Raw genomic sequence first — 11,601 nt, forward strand, 5'->3', positions numbered from 1 at the left:
TTTTGAAATTTTGTTCTAGGAACATTGTGGCGTTCAGGGCTCCCACCAACAGCCGTTGCACTTCACGAAGGCCTTTCGTCGCTGTCGTGTAGCGTCCTCTGGATACAAGCTTTTTACTTAAAATACACATAATACAATCTTAAGCATGTACTATAAAGGTCTAAAGTCAGTTTTGTAAATCGTTTGTTAATTTATTGAAAAAATATCGAATTCTAAATCTAGCACCACCGTGGTACACTTCCTGCTGCTTCAAAGCTTTTCACCCATAAACTGACTGCATATGCCGACGGTACAAGGTCATACCGTCTGAGGCTGAAATAACGAAAGTATTCCCGCCTTGCAGCAGCAACGCAGTCGCCGTTTTTGAAACAGGCATTCACAGCCAAAGCAGTAGAGATGGGCAAACTGAAACACGTAACTGTTTCGAAACAAATGAAACAGTACAATGAAATGTTTCGATACGGTGTTTCGAAATAGTGAAACAGTTTGTGTTTTGTAATCTAATAAACCTACACATTTTATCATCTTGAATGTCTACTGTATAAGTATGTCCATATAAACACAAATAATCTGCGAGAGCGCTAATCATATCGCAGAAAGTATGAAACTATCACTTAGGCGTCTTGGCAGTTTCGTATTTCATGCAGCAAATGCGCTGCTTTCGTGTCGTGTGACTTTCATACTTTTCAATTCGCTGAGGACAGCCATAGCCGAAGACAGAAGACCAACGAACAGAATTGGAGGTGGGAGGAAACTGCAGAAACAGCGGATATGCTACTGGGATTCCCACATTCCGTTAGTATGGGTAATATACCCATCCCGCTAATTTCCATGCACACAACGGGAATCATTGTGGATAATAGGCACAGTGACTGTAGACTTACAAATAATGTCAAATAATTCGAATAAATAGCAAAATATAACAGAAAAAGTTTTGTCTTTCAAGGTGTTTCGAACCGTTACTATAAATTCACCATGCTTTCCAGCCCTTCCCGTTCACTATTACACTATCAGTGATATGTCAGACAGATTGCTTGCAATTATACCTACATCAAATTTGTATATATGTCTAATAACTGTCACTTTACGCTTTTTTTATTCAAAATGTTGTAGGCTTACTTGCGTTTCTTAATATGATTACTGTACATGAACAGAGAAGCGTATGTTATAAAAAAGTGTAATTTAACTGAATGATTTTCACATATTTATTATTTTCAATGTGAATAGTATGCGTTGTTTTATAGTTTGGTTAGTGTTTATAAAGCAGATGTTACGCCATTTTCGGAGTAGGACAGTCAGCTAGAAACGAAGCTTTATTTTCAGATATCTTAAGCTTCATGCTATTGCTTGTCAAAAAGATTTCGACACTCTTGAAAGTGTTTCACGAAGTGGTATGTTGTGTTTCAGTACCTGTGCCGAGCCCGAATCTCGTCCGACACAGAGCGGAATGAAACATCACTGTTTCGATACAATTAGCCCGTTCCAAGCACAGGTGGATTGAAACAGCCTTATTTTGAAACAACGATACAGTTTCTGTGTCTGGCTCGAGATCGAATGTGGTCCGGTTTTCCGAGACAGGAGCGGAATGAAACACCACTGTTTCGAAACAGTGAACCACAGCCGTTCCGAAACACTGAAACAGTTCCACGTATCGATACACTGTATCGAAACATAGAAACAGTGGCCAAGTCTACAAAGCAGTTTCATATCCACTCCAGCGCTCCATCTCAGCAAATGGCGTACCTGGCTGAAACATATTCAGTGTTGCTAATAATACCGTTCCACTTTTAGAGAGTAATTAAAACAGTGTTTTTCTGCCACACCTTCTAGAGACGCCAACGAAAAAATATTATACAGCTCACCATGAAACTGACATACGAGGCTATAAGACGCGAAGCAAGCAATTATTTACCGAATAGTTCGTATAAAAACTTTTGAAATTTGAGTTGGTGAATAACTTCGTAGCGTTTTTCCACAAATTTAATAAATACAACAGATACACATAACAGAGACTTTAGCCATCAGTAATATATTCTCCTTCACTCTTTACAACAGTCTGCCAAAGCTGGTGCAACTTCTCGATTCCGCGACTGTAGAAATCACATGGTTTTAGGGCCGAGAACTCATCGATCCATGTTCGGAGTACATTTCCATTCGGAAGTCCCTTGGAGGTAGTTCGATAAAGAGGGGAAAAAGTGAAAATGTGAGGATGCCAATTCAGGTGAATAAGGTGGGTGCGGAATGGTTTCCCAGCCCAACTCCTGTATAGTGCTCTTTGTCAGTCTAGGAGAATGAGGGCGGGTGTTATTGTGGAGTAGCATCACTTCACACAGTCTTCCTGGTAGTTGCTCTTGGATTTAGTCTGCAAGACGTGTCTGTTATTGACTATAAATATCAGCAGTGACGGTTACACCTCGTAACACACTGCACCGTCGTTCAGATGGTTCAAATGGCTCTAAGCACTATGGGACTTAGCATCTGAGGTATCAGTCCCCTAGACTTAGAACTACTTGAACCTAACTAACCGAAGAACATCACACACATCCATGCCCGAGGCAGGATTCGAACCTGCGACCGTCGCAGCAGCGCGGTTCCGGACTGATTAGATTAGATTAGATTTACTTTCATTCCAATTGATCCGTAGTGAGGAGGTCCTCCAGAATCTGGAACATGTCAGAATAACAACAATACATGACAAATATTTACAACTAAAACAAATAAGCTAATGTACCATTCCACAGGTTCCAAGTGGAATGATCGTCATTTTTTAATGAACACTAAGAGTCATTTTACAAATACTAATGCACTGAATTTAAAATAAAAAAGTTTTTTATTTGTTTATAAGGTAATACAACTACTGCAATACTTATTTACAATGAACACATTACTGCACTGAAATGGTGCAGAAGTTAGATTATACTAACACACACACACACACACACACACACACACACACACACAGACACACAAATTTTCAATGAACACATTAGTGCACTGAAATTGTGCAGAAGTTATGTTGTACTTATATACAAATCAGTTGGTTTTACTAAGAAATTCATCAATGGAGTAGAAGGAGTTGGCCACCAATAAATCCTTTAGGCTTCTCTTAAACTGAATTTCAAGCTTGAAACGCCTAGAACCGCTTAGCTGCACCGTCGCTGTTCAACCACATGCGCGCAGGTCTTTGTACGGAGAGTAACTGCTTTGTTTGGGCTCAAACACTGCTATCTTTTCCATATGTTAGCATAAACACACCGAGCCGCGCCGCGGCTCGCGTTGGTGCTGTTTATAGGTCTCCGCCCTCTGCTGCAGGCCAGACGGTATTGTTTAGTTGGCACGGTTGCGGTTGTTTGTCCTCTCCTCGTGTTGACTGACGCCACTCGGTTTCGGAAGCGTTGCCTGTCCGCTAGCGGCGGCAGTGACGGTTATCGATATGTAGTAACTGTTGCCCTATCTTGGGGCGACGTCGTTGTTTTTCCGGGTTGTGTTGAGTGTGGAGTTCGGTTGGGGACTCAGGAGGAGTCAGGTCCGCACAGTGCCAGAACATTAGCGCCCAGACTACGTTAGGAATGCACCGCCAGGCACAAGTTTAAAACAGCAACTAAAAGGGAAAACACAATAAAAGACAGACTGACAGGCATAGGATTAAAAAAAAAAAACAGCATAATCAAAGGTCCTTAGAGAGGTTGGTCAAGTTGATAAAATGAAGAACGCGAGCAGCTGCTCGTGGGTCATCCGCTAAAATGGCATCTAGACTACATCGCAGGCCAAGATCAAGACGCAGTGTGTTAAAATCCGGCAGGACGTTAAAATGTGGCGGACCGTCAGCAATTGCCCACATGGGCAGAACGGCGCCGGCGCAGCCGTCAGCAGATGGCGATGGCTGAACCGGCAGTGTCCAATTCGCAACCGGGCCAAAACGACCTCTCCCGCCGAGAAGGGCGGGAGGAGGACGTCCAAGCCACGGGAAGAGGTTTCAAGGCCCGAAGCTTGTTGTCTGTAAGTGCACGACCTCGTTGTAAACCGGATCCAGCAAGCCTTAAGATGAGCGCATTTCAATCCAAGTAGAGAAACCTTCAGCATTGTGGTATCTCGCGATTCTCCAGTGACTTCGTGTTGCTGCTCGTAGGGTCGCCGAGGGGAAGAGCAGCGAGTGGAGTGCTTTCCACTCTGGTGGTAGTGGTTCCTTTCTCGTACCGGGCGCTCTAAACACAGCATTCTGGGGTCATAGTGCAGACCGCCGGTTCCGGCTTTGGCCTATTGTTCCACCGTTGCATTTTGTTTATCGGACGTCAGGTAGCTTCGTCAAGATTATCATTAGTCAGTCGTTAGACTGCCACTAGTGTGAGTTACCATCTTGTGGAATGGATGCAACTCTTGGCTGCCTATCTCATCGCTCGCGAAAGTGTTTGTTGCCGGACCTTCTGAGAGGTCGATTCCTGGAACACCGTCTGGATCAGTTGCTTGTCTTTTTTAATTAACTTTTACTATTGTATTTGCTGTTTTACAGCACGCTTCAAAATTTTTTGTAGTATTTCCGTTCCTGGCGTGTAAGGCCTTCAGCCGTGATTGTGGTCATTTGCCTTAAAATTTTAATTTGGTATTTGTATTTTAGCAGTAAGCCTTAAAACCTTATTTACTGCCATTTCTGGCGTCTGATGTCGTCTGCTGTGTTTGTGGCGACTTACCTTAATATTTCAGTACCTGTAATTTGTAAGTTGGAGCGAGTTCTTAAACAATTCTTAATTTATTGCCGTTCTTGGCGTGTAAGGCCTTCACCCGTGATTGTGGTCACTTGCCTTAAAATTCTAATTTGGTATTTGTATTTACGCAGTAAGCCTTTAAAACGTTAAATACTGCCATTTCTGGCGTCTGATGCCGTCTGCTGTGTTTGTGGCGACTTGCCTTTAATATTTCAGTACCTGTAATTTGTAAGTTGGAGCGAGTTTTAAACAATTCTTAATTTATTGCCATTCCTGGCGTGTAAGGCCTTCTGTCCAGATCATAGTGGCTTGCTTATAAAACATTATCTGTTGTATCTGTATTTAATGGTGATTTGCTAAATTGTAACTCACTGAAAAAACTATTATTTACAGAGTTGTTTATTCCTTCATTAATAACGTGTGGTATTTTTTTTTTTGGTTGAGTCTGGAATAATTGGTTTAAAATAAATTGTGTGCAACTATAAAAGACAACCAATAGTAGCTGATTACGGCCCTGTCCACAATCGTAACCGAATCCTGCCTTCCCTTGACTACCAGGTTTCACACACCATTTCTCGTCACGCAATGATACGGGATACGAATGGTCGGTGTTGTTCACGAGCCAATCCGCTGACTTTTTGTGATTTTAGCTTAGAGATTGCATGTAAATGTCGCACGATGGTGGAATGATCACAGTTCATCATTTTTGCCAGTTCTTGAGTACACTGATGTGGATCAGTGTGGATTAATACGTTTAACCCAGGGCTTCACAACATACGTGCTCGCGGAGCAAGCTGTGAGCAGCAAGGCGCGAGTACGGAGCAGCGCGAGCACGCTACCCCCACTACCGGACCACCGGACCAGAGCGGAAAGTGGGGAAAATCACGTGGGGCACACAACAGCTGCCGCCAGTCAATGTAAATCCGCGGCCACCTGCAGGGATATCACTCACGAATTATTACTGTGACAAATGAAACAAATAAAGGAGAATGTACACATGCCACATAATTTTATTAGCTTAGTGTACGCCTCTACATTCGCATTAATTTGTGAACTGTTACACAATAAAAGGTGTCACTGAAGTGTGGGATTCTCGGTTATCTTGTACTTTTTGCCCTTTACAATTGCGTCTTATGTTCGGAGTAATTGTTCTTGTGCATTTTAGGTGCAGCGTGCAGTTTAAATTTCGATCAGACAATGCGTTTCTCAGGCGCGTCTTGTTACATTTCATTGCAGAGAACAGTTGTTCACAAACATACGTGGAACCGAACATTGATATTATTGTAGCCGCCAGTTTGTGCAAACGAGGAAATCTATCCTGAGGGAAGTGTCTGTAGAATTCCAAAATGTTTTTCTTGTTCTGAAATTTGTCTGTGTATTCTCTGTCACACTGCAGGTCAATAATTTCTTGCTGCAGCTCAGGACGAATCTCTTAAATATTCGCTGAATATGGAGAGAACAGATCAAAATCACTGTCTAGCGCTGTCAGATCTTGAAAGCGCTGATCAACTAAACTATGTGAATAACGTTCACAGTCTTTGTGAATATCTTGCATGGATGATAATTTAGGAAAATGAGCTAGGTTTCCTGTTTCCTGCTGACTCACCCAAAGTGTCAATTTCATTTTAAAAGCTCGTATTATATCTGTGAAATGAGTAACTAGCAGATCTTTACCTTGTAGTAAAATGTTCAAAGCATTCAGATGGCTAGTTAAATCTGCTACGAACGCGTGATCACATTCAAACGTGCGCACGCATTTCCCCTCCCTCCCTACTCTGCGACCTTACACCTGCTCGTGAGCACGTGCCTGAGCAGACGCGAGTACTCGCGCTCAAAACCGGCCAGTTGTTAAGCCCTGGTTTAAACGATCTTCATCAAACCCCGAAGGTCGTCCTAAACGTTGAGAGTCACTAACTGTCAAACGCGCTCCTTAAAACGAGAAAGCCATTCTCTTGTCTTGTTCTGTCCAGTGCCATTATCCCCATACACGACGCAAATGCTTATGGCTGTCTTCGGTGCTTTCACCTCTCTGCTGAACTCAAACGGAAGAATATGTCGCAAACGTTCCGATCTCTCCCCTTGACGCTCTATTTTCTAGCGTCCACAATTCCACTCACTGTCTCCGCACGACAAAATGACAATACGTAAACTCAGATAGCAACAGTGAACTATAAATAAAAATTGACAGTCGATAAATAAACCCATAACAACCGGGAAACCGACATGCAAAGCAAAAACGCTACGAACTTATGCACCAACCTAAAAGATGGCAGATCACCAGGCATGTGTACACTACATGGTGCCGCCGAAGCGGACGTGGAATTTTTCTTCTATTCTGGTTAGCCTTCCCTCACCTATCGACTGCAGTCGGTGCCGACAACTGCCTGGCACTCTGCGCTGGCCCATTAGATAACACGGCTCCATTCTTTCCGCTGCGTGTAGCTGTCATCGACGAGGGCCCCTCCTACTGTTTGAAAGAACCCTGAAACGGCCTCTCACTCTGCACGTCAATGTCACAATATTATTGTGACGATACACTGCGCGCAAGTGTGAAGCCATGGAACGGCACAATACTACGGTGCAATACTAATTATGTCCGGGACACCTCAGTTAGAACACGGCTTTCATAGTCAAAGTATCGGCGTTCGACGATGTGGATGTCTATTGCGAGTGGGGTGCTTGTCTTGCAAAACGCAAGCAGAAATTATGCAGAGCAGGCGAAACAAGTTCGAGAAGCATTCTGTGAACGTCTTAATGAATCAAGGACTCTTTCATAAATTCGTACACCACAATAACAATAATTACAAAATAATTACAAAAAAAAAAACAGCCCACGATATCACAAATCAGGCATATACAAATTAACTTGAGACAGTTGTTCTTACTACTACATAGGACAGAAATTTTGAAATCCGATACAAAGCGCACACTGACGCACTCCATTTAAATAATTTAAATAACTCCACTTTTACAGCCCTTCTAGCCCAAAATAGTCATTCAATCACAGATATAAAAACCAACCTCCACACTCCACTTATTGTAGACAAAGGAATAAAAATGGACCTCTTGGAACAACTAGAAATTTTCATGCATAACAATAAAACACCCCACACCATCTTAAATGAACAAATTGATTTAGCAAATAAACCTGTTGTGTCTAGACAAGACAGCCTAGACACAATGAGAGGAAGCCGAAAGGCACGCGCTTAAACTCACACAGGCTGGCGTGAGGTCTGAAACAGGATACGTAATGAATGGTATAAAGAAAAGTACGTAGCTTCTGGAATACTTAACTTTAATCCACATTTGTAGAACATCGCTCTTAATGATACATTAATAGAATCTCAATATCAATTGAATACGGCGCCTTGCTAGGTCGTAGCAAGGCTATGCTGAAGGCTATGCTAACTATCGTCTCGGCAAATGAGAGCGTAGTTGTCAGTGAACCGTTCCTTGTAAAGTCGGCTGTACAACTGGGACGAGTGCTAGTACGTCTCTCTAGACCTGCCGTGTGGTGGCGCTCGGTCTGCAATTACTGACAGTGGCGACACGCGGGTCCGTCGTATACTAGCGGACCGCGGCCGATTTAAAAGCTACCACCTAGCAAGTGTGGTGTCTGGCGGTGACACCACAAAACCATTCTTCCAAAATTTTAAAGAGTCCTTACATTTGAAAAACTAATAAATACTATACTCATCCACTCCCGTACTCATTCCCCACCTTGAATTACCACACCTAGGCAGCATTTTCTCTACCTCTCTTTCTACACACACACACACACACACACACACACACATACACACAATCTTTTCTCTCTCTCTCTCTCTCTCTCTCTCTCTCTCTCTCTCTCTCTCCCTCCTTCCCTTTTCCCCCTCCCTTCCCTCCCTCCCTCTTCTCTCTCTCCCCCTCCTCTACCCATATCTATACCATCCTCTTTATTGAGCAAGAAGAGAAACATGCCGAGCATAACTTCACCACCAGAAATATTGTCCTAAACACTGTGTTGAAAATTTTGTAAATAGCATAAGAAAATTTTGCAATGTGAAACATAATACTCATTTTTATAAAGGAAATAATGTAATAAATATATATATTACTACGAATGCCGCACAAAACGAAAAATTAACAAAGAAAATCTCTGCTTCTACAAAACTCTTTGGAGACAACAACAGCCACACTCTTTGTTTTGTTTATATTGTGGGAGTCGCCATCGGTGGAAAAGTGCCTGTTTCACTTGACATTCAACGATACTGGAAAGCATACATTATGTTTTCCAGTGCAGTGCCTGCCACAACAATAAAAACAGTGAGCAATACAATCAAATTATTCTTACAATCTTAATATTCTTCTCACATACAGTGCTTACTTTTTCGTCTGCATATTTGCCACAGGTGCACGACCCACGCAATACTCCAAACTAAATTGTACCATTTGATGACGAATCGCCAGGCGATTCGAAACCGGTCACGAATAAATAAAAATTAAATAAAAACGGCGATTGGTTGCAGTAATTCCTAAAACCTTTAACAAGACAGTCACAGTGTTCCAAATCAAGAATGGATAAAAGTTCCAATTACAAAATAAACAAGAGCACTGTGTAATTTGTTGCGTAAATGCACTGTTTTCTATTAATTTATCCGCCGTTACAACTGTTACAAACGAAGTAAAATAATGAAGGTTTAGAAAGCATATGCGAGCCTACACTGGCGTAACAAAACTCACGGGATACCTGCTAATATCATGTCGGACCGCCTTTTTCCCGGCGTAGTGCAGAACTCGACGTGGCATGTCTCCACAAGTCGTTGGAAGTCCCCTGCAGAAATATGGAGCAATGCTGCCTCTACAGCCGTTTATAATTGCTGCCTGTACCGTAGGCTGTGCACGAACTGACTTGTCGATTATGCCCCGTAAATGTTATATTGGACTCATGTCGAGTGATTTGGGTGATCAAATCATTTGCCGAAACGGTCCAGAATGTTCTTCAAACTAATCGTGAACAACTGTGGGCCGGAGACATGCCACTCCGTCATCCATAAAAATTCGATGAAGTCGATGAACAGCTGAAAATGGTCTCCAAATAGCCGAACATAGCCATTTCCAGTCAATGATCTGTTCAGTTGGACCACCGGACTCCTCCATTCCATTTAAACATAGCGCACATCATTATGGAACCACCACCAGTTTGCACAGTGACTTGTTGACAGCCGGCAGCTGTGGCCGAGCGGTTCTAGGCGCTTCAGTCCGGAACGGCGCTGCTGCAGGTCGCAGGTTCGAATCCTGCCTCGGGCATGGATATGTGTGATGTCCTTAGGTTAGTTAGGTTTAAGTAGTTTTGAGTGTACAGGACTGATGACCTCAGATGTACTTAGAGCCATTTGAACCATTGGAACTTGACAACTTGGGTCCATGCCTTCATGGGATCTGCGCCACACTCAAGCCCTGCCATCAGCTCTTGCCAACTGAAATTGGGAATCATCTGACCAGGACATGGGTTTCCAGTCGTCTAGACTTCAACCGATATGATCACAAGCCCAGGAGAAGCGTTGCAGGCGATGTGGTGCTGTTAGCAAAGGCAACTGCGTCGGTCGTTTGCCGTCATAGCCCATTAACGCCATATTTCACCGCACTGTCGCCGTTCGCCGTACCTCCCACATTGTTTTCTGTGCTTATTTCATATTGTGTTTCTTGTCTGTTAGCACTGACAACTCCACTCAAATGCCGCTGCTCTTGGTCTGTAAGTGAAGGCCGGTGGCCACTGTTCTGTTCGTGGTGAGATGTAATGTCTGAAATTTGGTATTCTTGGCATGCATTTGACACCGTGGATCTCGAAATGGAACGTCCCATTCATCAACTACCATTCCATATTCAAAGTCCTATGGGCTTAATCACGCCAGAAACCTTTCTACATAGATCAAATGAGTACAAATGACATCTTCACCAATTCCACTCCGTCTTCAGGCCACGAGTGGCCTACCGGGACCATCCGACCGCCGTGTCATCCTCATGGAGGATGCGAATAGGAGGGGCGTGGGGTCAGCACACCGCTCTCCCGGTAGTTATGATGGTATTCTTGAACGAAGCCATTACTTTTCGGTCGAATAGCTCCTCAATTGGCATCACGAGGCTGAGTGCACCCCAAAAAATGGCAACAGCGCATGGTGGCCTGGAGGGTCATCCATCCAAGTGCCGACCACGCCCGACGGCGCTTAACTTCGGTGATCTCACGGGAACCGGTGTATCCACTGCGGCAAGGCCGTTGCCTACATCTCTACCAATGCACCACCCTTTTATAACTTGGGTACACATTACTACTGCAATCAGTATATGTGCATATTGCTATCCAATGGCTTCTGTCATTTTGTCACCTCAGTTTATAGCCATGCTGTGACAGCTACTTCATGACAAATAAATGTGTATGCTCACTGAAAGGTTGACTTAAATTTCTTTATCGATTTTGAGAATTGTCACAAGTAAAATAAATATTTCCGCTTCTGCTATCATGTATCGATACCTTCTGCCAGCGCATCACAGTTGGCAGTGGAGTTGAAAGTTTATGTCGGACGCTGATAGTGGTTTTGCGGAACCCGGCGGACCCAATTAAGCACACCCGTTGAGCCATAGCACCAGCAGCTCTGTACTTGGTGCATTCTTGGTTGCTGCAATATACACTACTGGCCATTAAAATTGCTACAGAGGCTGTGATATGCAAATGATTAGCTTTTCAGAGCATTCACACAAGGTTGGCGCCGGTGGCGACACCTACAACGTGCTGACATGAGGAAAGTTTCCAATCGATTTCTCATACACAAACAGCAGTTGACCGGCGTTGCCTGGTGAAACGTTGCTGTGATGCCTCGTGTAAGGAGGAGAAATGCGTACCATCACGTTTCCGACATTG

General features: G+C 43.5%; 1 pseudogene; it reads right to left on the reverse strand.

Moving 5' to 3' along the window:
- Positions 1-10,846: 10,846 nt before the first annotated feature.
- Positions 10,847-10,964, reverse strand: LOC126097988 (5S ribosomal RNA; annotated as a pseudogene).
- Positions 10,965-11,601: the final 637 nt, after the last annotated feature.

The sequence above is a fragment of the Schistocerca cancellata genome, chromosome 1 (genome assembly GCF_023864275.1).
Source record: "Schistocerca cancellata isolate TAMUIC-IGC-003103 chromosome 1, iqSchCanc2.1, whole genome shotgun sequence".
NCBI lineage: Eukaryota > Metazoa > Arthropoda > Insecta > Orthoptera > Acrididae > Schistocerca > Schistocerca cancellata.